Genomic DNA, 8,784 nt, shown 5'->3' on the forward strand with positions numbered 1-8,784 from the left:
TTTGTCAGGAAAAATCTTATTTTACAAAAAAAAATGTACAAAATACATCTATGGAAATAATGATATGACTCTAATGTCTCATTTTACCCATTGTAATGTGGGAGCACAGTCCTAAAGGACAAGCTGCATCAATCATCGCTGGAAAAGTCTGTTAGACCCTGCCTTGCGTTAGAGTGGCCCCTGCTGTGTGCTCTGCCTGTATCAAGTGTTTCTAGTGAGGAATCCACCATTTCTCTTGGAAGCCCTTCCAATTTTCTGTCTATCACACTTTTCCAGATGGGAAGATTTGTTTTTTTGCAGCTGTATTTGGCCAGATGGTCCCATAGGGTCACTCTCCCAGGCTCATCCCCATAATGCCCAATTATGTGCAGTCAGCAATCATCTGGTTTGGACTGGGGGAAAGAAAATGGAGAATGTTGTCCGTCAGCTTAAAGATTCATGTTTTAGTGTTGCATTTCTGCTCTTAGTTAAGCCTCCAGGATCCCTGTCCCTTGTTTCTTACAAATGACAGGTACCAATCATAATGACATCTAGCTCTACTTTCTATCAATACTTAGTTCCACAGTGACAAACCAGTACCTCCAAGACTGAGTCCTAAGTCCTCACCCGTGTAGTTATATCACCCTGTGGATCTAGTGTCATGGTGACATGAGACATTCACTTGACCAGTACACCAAATGTTCTTGGCCTCATTTTCAAGCAGTGCTCTATTGGAAAATCATCCATAATTTTCTGGCTGCTGTCATTTCTAGGTCTCTGCTTTCCATGGCCTCTCATTCCTATTGAACAGCTGTACTTCTGATTAGTTTTCTCTGGAGGTATTAACTTTTCAACACTCTGCACAAGGAAACTTTTGAAGTAATGGGAACAATGGACTCATCTTTATTTTGTTAAAGCCAGTTAGTCTGCTATGGTTCAGAGAAATTCTGGAAGACAGACCTGAAACTAAACAAAAATGAGAATTCATTTAAATGTTTCTTAAAACAAATCTGAGCCTTGGCATCATGAAAATTGTAATTATCCGTTAGAGTGTGGAATCATCTCGTGTTTACTTGTATACATTACTTTTGTCTATTTCTTCATATATTTTGAAACAAATATTTAGTTATCAGTAATACATGCCAGTTCACTGAAGATTTGAGCAAAAAATGAATGATCTTAGTTGCTGATGGTAACTGTACATAACCACTTTTTCCTGGACCATACAGTTTAGGTTAGATTCCATTGTTATATACTCTCATTGAATGGCATTTCTTGCACAATACTTACCATTCATTTTATTAAAATAAAAACCTGCCATATAAATTTCTTCTTAATAAGAGTACATCATGACTGTTAATAAATAAAACTTTTAATTTCACAAATATTCTTTTTCTCCAGGAAACTCGATGAGAGAATATATTTATGTGCTGACATATGGAATGCAGGAATAAACCACTATTTAAAGGAATGTTGAAATGAAACTGTAGAAAGTTTTGCTAAAAAAATTTTCCTTCCTATGGATTTACACCAGGATTAGATGTTTAGCCCTTACTTTTACAACCAACAGAATATCGAGTTCTTTGATAAAGAAATGGTGACCCCACGTTGACTTATTACACTAAGTATATGTAGATCAAAAGAAGGAGCAGTGTACTTCCTAATTATCAGGAAATGTCTTGGGGGGAGATGGGACTTGAGGTAGATTTTGAGAGTTGGATAGGATTTAGGATTTAGTATATATAAAAAAGGTAACCCAATACTAGCAGAAGTTTAGAAGAGGAAGAGAGTAATATGGCTTTAGAGGAGAACAAGATTTCTGACTTAATGAAGGGTTTGTGTAAGGGTTTGGTGTCTAGTACATAGTAGAGGCTCATTGTCTATTTGTTAAATGACTGAATGATCCCCAAATCACAAGTCCCCCTCTTCCAAAATTAAATTTCATTTTCCGCTCCCTGCTATAAGTGTTTTTTAAGAAAAAAAATTTCTCAACCTTGGTTACACATGGCTGTAATCTGTTCATTAGAGTATCTTGTTAGGTCAGGAAATTTTTATAATCTAGTTCATCCTTGTTTTTGCGTTACAAACTAATGTTAAGACATTATCATTCTCCATACCGCTGGCCCAGAAACAGTAAAGTTTGCCTTTATTTTTGAAGTCTGTTGTTTAGTAAATTTAAATTAGATTTCTTGAATCCTTCATTTTCAAAATGCAAACATGAATTCTGTTAACCGAGGCTACCTAAAAACACCCAGTAACCAAGTGTCAGTTTGAACTAATTTTCACACCATCAGCCCTTGTTTCCTTCCTGCATTTCCTATAGATCTTCTTTTTTTTAAAATTTATTTCTCAGTTACAGTTAATATACAATATTATATTAGGTTCATGTATATAGTGTGATTCTTTAGAAGAAACTTCAGGCATAGAGTAGCTACTCAAGACGTTTTAGCTACTATTATCCAAATGCTTTCTAGACATCTCAATAAGCATTTGTCCAATAAGCATTTTGAACTCACCATGTTTAAAATTGAACTCATCATCATTTCTCCAAATATAAGAAAAATACGCCTTGTCTCAGTGCAGGAGACCACCATAGTCCAAGGTAGAACCCAGCAGTCACTCCCTGCCTGTTTCCAGTTGGTCTTTATGCCCTGTACATTTGACCTCTTTAACATCTTTATAGTTAATTCTTTATTTCCGTGTTCCCCGCTACAGGCTCTTTAGATTCACAACATCCCTTTGCTCTGGGCCCAGGATTACTGCAGTCACCACTTCCCTTTGACTTCAGCTCCCAACTTCTCCAATAACTAAACCATTCTCCACAATGTGATTTTTCTTAAAACAGTTATCTGGTGATGCCAGCTCCCTTCTTGACTGCCTGGGCTCAGACCATGGTTCCTTATTAATGTTCAGAATGAAGTTTAATTTTTATGTTCACGTCCATGGCCCTCATGGTCTATCCCTTTCCTACTCTGCAGCTTCTTTCACTACTTCCTCACCTGAATCCTTCCTTCGCTCTAGCCATACAAATAGACTTTTCTGAATATGTTATGCTGTTCCTTGCCTCCATGGTGTTACACATGCAGTTAATCTGCTTTCAGTGTTATTCCCTTTACATACATCATCTAGCTTCTTCTAGCTCTTTCTTATGTGTCCTCTAAAAATCTGCTTTAACATCACCTCTTCCTGAAAGTCTTCCTTTGACTACCAATCTGATTTACTTACTACTGTGCTTAATATATGTAATAAATATTTAGCATAGTGTAATAAATAATAAAACTTACTATTTCTTTCTTTCTTGGCTGAGGTCAAGTAGAATTTATCACTTAGAAAACTTCGATTGCGACCCAGTGCTTTCCACATTTATTCTAGAGCTACCTGAATTTATAAAAGTAGTTGATCTTTGGAATGCTGATTACATTTAGAGGGAAGAATATGAGCGGGGGCGTAAGGGCTTACAGGAGTGATGATCATATTCTATATCTTGATCTCAGTGGTGCTTTCATGAATATATACATATGCAAAAGATAACCATTCTGTATGTTTAAATGTGTGCACTTGACTATAACTTATGCTTCAGCTAAAAAAATGAATATAACCAGCTGACCTTTTATTTTAACTATAACATTATTTTAAGACCATTTTTGTCCATTTTCCTTTTTGCCTATTGAATGAAATCATGGGCACCTTGCCTCCAGAGGACACTTTTAATGACATTATAGCAAGGCACATTTAGCTTCCTGAGAAAGTGGGCTTTTCAAATTTTAACTTCTCACTAGATAATGAAATAATAAATGGGATTAATTGAAGAACTTGTTTAGTACTTTCTTTACTTATGTTTCTACTGTTTCCTGACTTCCCCACATATTTATTTTATTGTGCTAGGTTTTAATCTCCATCCTAGTGTGATGTTCTTTTTAGCTTTTCAAGGTTACCAAAACTAAATATTGTATGAATTGTGTCATCGAGGTTTATTTTAAAAATACTGTAAGGGGGGTGGGGGGTGGGAGGTGAGGGTAAGGGGGATCAAATATATGGTGATGGAAGGAGAACTGACTCTGGGTGGTGAACACACAATGGAATTTATAGATGATGCAATACAGAATTGTACACCTGTGTAATTTTACTAACAATTGTCACCCCAATAAATTAAAAAAAATTTTTTTTAAAATACTGATAAGAGAAATAAACCAGTGCTTCTTGATTTTCAACTTGTGGTCTTAAATTTTTGTACTAATCATTATATCACATGATCTTTAAACTTGTAATCGTGATTGATAGTCTATGATTCCACTGGGAGTGGTTTTCCTTGAAGAGAGATTACTGGTAAGAGTTACATCCACGCTTGGCTATGTCTTCCGAGAGGTACTTATCTTTAAAAGTAAATTTATAAACTTCATCATAAACTGTTTAGTTTGCTGTTGTAGCTCCAGCACCTTATACAGTCCCTGGTACATATAGTTGATGTTCAATTATTAATAACAATAATATTGATGAACGAGTAAATTAAATGACTAAAACACTGCAAAATATACTACTCACTCATCTGCTCCCAGATCTGCTATAATTCACAAATTAATCTCGACTGTTTAATTTTGGCCGTTAGTTTTCTGAACAATTTAACATTTAGAAAATCAAGTTGAAACTTGTATATAAGGCCCTAATAACAGTTTCTAACTTTAGTTTACTATTTTAATAAATAGGTGTCATTTTTAATTTGCTTAGAAATTAAATAAGAATTAGTAATGTATTTCATGGACAAATTTTAATTATATTTATATTGGGAGATTTTGTGAATGCCTAAATTTGAATTTTAATAATATGGTTTAAGAAGAAGTAAGTGAAACAGGCAATTTACTCCTCATCCTCAACTATTCAAGATTGATGCATCAATACAACCCATTCCTCTAGATTAAGTTCTGGACATCAATTAAATGGTTGTCTAGAGTTGGAAATGTCAGCTGATACCTAGAGAGCAGATAATGGAACCTTCTGAAAAGAGTTTTCCTTTCATTGACTTTTGCCTTTTTTCTAAAGTTTCACTCAATTTCTGTAATGATGGTATCATATTTCACCATTTTTTGAAGTCTCCTCTTAGAATTGTATAAAGCTGTAGTTTGGGAATATTCAAAGATATTGTCTGGTTGAATCAATAAAAAGTATAGCATCCACGAAAATCAGGTTAACTAAAGAGAAGAGCATAAACTAAGTTTAGATTCAAAGAATTCAAGTATTAATTCTGAAATAGTTTTACTGGAGATATTTCAGTGCTTTTTCTGAGAGTTATATTGTGTTCTTGCTAGACATGAACATTAAATGAATTTGAGAAATAACTTTTAAAATTTTGTTGAGAGAAGGCTTTATGTACTGTACCTGACCATTTTTACTTAATACTGGCCCCTTATTAAAATGGGTCGGTGTAGAGAGGAGGGATTGGAAATGCTTATGGAGAAAGAGATTAAACTTGCTTTTTAAAAATCCCACCACAACATAAACCCCAAAAAATCCCTGAGACAAAGTAAGGGGAAAAGTTCTCACAATAACCTGTTAATCCTTTTTCCTCAAGAGAGATCTAGAGCCATCTATTAACAATGATGACCTCTTTGTTGCGTTATATGCTTAGAAATAAATTTAAGCTTTAAAAATACTTATCTGGGAATCAGGAATAAGAAACCCTTTGGTGCTTCTTGTCAGAGCTACTCATCAACCAGCAAGTCTGGAATCAGCCTGTTAATGGTGTTGTGACAATACTCGGTATTCAAAGTTTGGATGATTTTTAAGGAAGTACTGTTTTCATCTGTTGTAACTCATGTGCAGGTCTTTGATATTATTATAAAACAAGGGGGCAGAGTTTCGCTAGGCACACACTGAATGGTAGCCTCTTTAATTTGATAGTTACATCAGGTATCGGTAAGGCAATCCAATTCTGCACCTTAACTAGATTTACATCAAGTATAAAAGTCATTGAGCATATCCTAGCTATATGTCTGTGAGATGGAAGCATCGGTTTTGTTGTTATTATGCCATTAGAACATGTTTTTGCCTTGACTGGGGAATCTAGGTAAATCTAGGACTGGAGGTCAGGTTTTTACAACTTACCTTGACACTTTGAGATTTTATTTCATCTCTTTATGCTCTAGTCAAGTAGGTACAATAAAATGGGAATACTGCTATCTTCCCTATTTTATAGGGTAGTATTGAAAATAAGAGTGAAGTAAAACCTGTAGTCTTTGAAAAAATTAAAATATTATACGAATCTAAGATGCTGTTCCTATTGAATTATTTTTTTTGGCTAATGCTCAGAATAATTTGCAATAACCAGAACATTTATATTGTTAGGATTATAGAGGCAGATGTAATAATGTTGACAAATTATAGGTATTTCTCGGAATTATGTTTCTCAAAGGCAACTGTTTCTGCAAAAACTGTAGAAAGTGATTCATCCATTCTGTGGAAAATACATTTTTCCTTAATTTTTTTCCTAAAATAAGAATGTATTTGTTGGGCATATAACCAATATAATCTGATTAAAATCAGTTTAGCACTTTCTTTTTCAACAGTCTTTTTCAGCTACTGTTTCCTTGCCATTCATTTATTGCTTGGTTACTGTATTTACAGATCTGAATTGGATTTTGTAGGGAGATATAAAAACTAGCAAATGTGCTGCTTACTGAAAGGATTTACAATTTTGTAGAATAAAATAAGCCACACATTTGGCATTTTTATTGAACAGTGTTTTGGGATATTATGTAATTAAATAATTATAGCTATTTAACTATAATAGATTTCATACCTACCCAAAAACAATCTTACAAGGGTAAGAATCTAGCCTATTAAAATTCCTTTGATTTGGTTTCCCAGTTAGGAAATTCACCAGCACAAATGATGCCCCTTTTAGTTTTCCGACTTTTTATTGGGCAATAGTTTTTATTGATGTTTACTTTATTTTGCATTTAAAATAGTTGTTTCTAATAGTATGGGACATTGTAAAATGTTGAAGTGCTTTCTATATCATCAGAGTGTGATTAAATTTTGCTGACTTTAATTTTAAGGTTAAATAGTTTAAACTTCTTACCTTCATGATTGTAACCTCCTATAGGGGAGAACCTACGTATTTTACTTTCTTATATCCTCCAAGCATCATCTCATGTGCATAAAATGATACCATTTTTCTCCTCAAAAGCTAATGGCCTTATTAGAAATGATTATATACTTATATAAATTTATAATAGTTACATGAACTACAATGACATCACTCACTTATATTGTTTATACAAGGCAAAAAATGAAATTTAAATCTTAAGAGTACTATGTCCATATGAAGTGAGAATTTCATATTATTACCTAACAAAATGAAATTGGAGTTATTTTCAGAAATTTAAAATATTAAATTTCTCTTTCACTCTAATAGCTGAAATGCTTTTTATTATAAAAGAGGTTGAAAGAATGAATAAGTATATACTACACTTGATCTTAGCCAAAAGGCCGAGAAGCGATGAGAATAAGTATATAAGAATGTGGACTTGCTTTTTTTTTTTAGTGTTTAAAATGAGTTATTCTTTTTAATACTGGCCAATAATTTCTATTAACTTAAATGTTTGCTATCTCACAGGGTCTGGTACTCAGCGAGTACTCAGTAAATGTTTTTATTAGTTGAACTGAAAATTTAAATTAATAAGGTGACAGATGAGAAAACACACACACACACACACACACACACACACACAAACAACTACACACACAACACCTGGCACAAAGGCCAACGCAGAAAAAAATATAATAAAGGTGAGTCTCTTGCTCAACTCTCCCTCCTCCCCAAATGTTTCCTGTGCTTCATAATTTTATTGCAAGAATCCCCTGTTGAGTTCCTTTATTTTAAACCTCAGGTTTTTTAGTAAACATGACAATAGAGGGCTTGGTTCTTTGATTAAACTGCAACTGATTATAATCGAATGTTCACGAATAGCCTTTCACATAAGGACCAATGAGAGGTATAGTGGAGTGTCACACCCTATACTTGATCATTTTCCACATGGTGCTTTGAGATCTGCTAAAACCTTTGTTTCAGTGAACTTTCACTCGAGTGTTGCGAAAGGAAATGAAACATAGTATGTTGATTCAGAGTTTGTTTCAGCATTATGTTTTCTTTCTCAAAATACACTATTTTTTTTCAGGACTAGCCTAATCCTAGCATGAACTTAGTCATAATTATATGGACTCCATTTACCTTGTGCAATTAAGTGGGTAATTGCATGAATGTGAACATTGCTTTGGCCAGCCTTTCCCCCATATAATTCTGCAGGGGACATCCTCTTCAGCTGCAATATATTCTTCTGGGACCTAATTATGATGTCTCTTGGAATCTGGCCTGAGTACAAGAATTCAAGCTGGTTTTCCAGGGCGGAGACCATGCAGAAATCCCAATTGGTTTCAGTGGAATCCAGTTGTAAACATCATGCTATTCAACTGCATTATAATGGAGTAATCCATTGCGATTTTAATTTACACACTAAAATTGAATGCTAAAATATGTCTTGACGGTCTAGCCTCTCCTTCAGCTAATCTGAGTGTTGACATACTTACTGAGTGTTGACTGATTTGTTTATAAGGTTGATAGGCCCTATTGTGCCGTTAATGAGACAAGGTAATAGCTCTTGGTACAGAGTTACTGCAAATTGGAGAACAGACTCTAGCCTGGAAGAAGGGCCAACATAGTTCATTTAGAAATTGTAGTTATTTCTTCCCAAGGTGAAAGAAGCTCATAGTGATTGTCTGAACTTCTGAAGCACTGGCTTCAGAAAAGTT

General features: G+C 34.3%; 1 pseudogene; it reads right to left on the bottom strand.

The window, feature by feature from the left end:
* Positions 1–7,393: 7,393 nt before the first annotated feature.
* On the bottom strand, positions 7,394–7,476 carry LOC141570955 (U2 spliceosomal RNA; annotated as a pseudogene).
* Between the last annotated feature and the right edge of the window lie 1,308 nt (positions 7,477–8,784).

This window comes from Rhinolophus sinicus, linkage group LG03, assembly GCF_036562045.2.
Source record: "Rhinolophus sinicus isolate RSC01 linkage group LG03, ASM3656204v1, whole genome shotgun sequence".
Classification (NCBI taxonomy): Eukaryota; Metazoa; Chordata; class Mammalia; order Chiroptera; family Rhinolophidae; genus Rhinolophus; species Rhinolophus sinicus.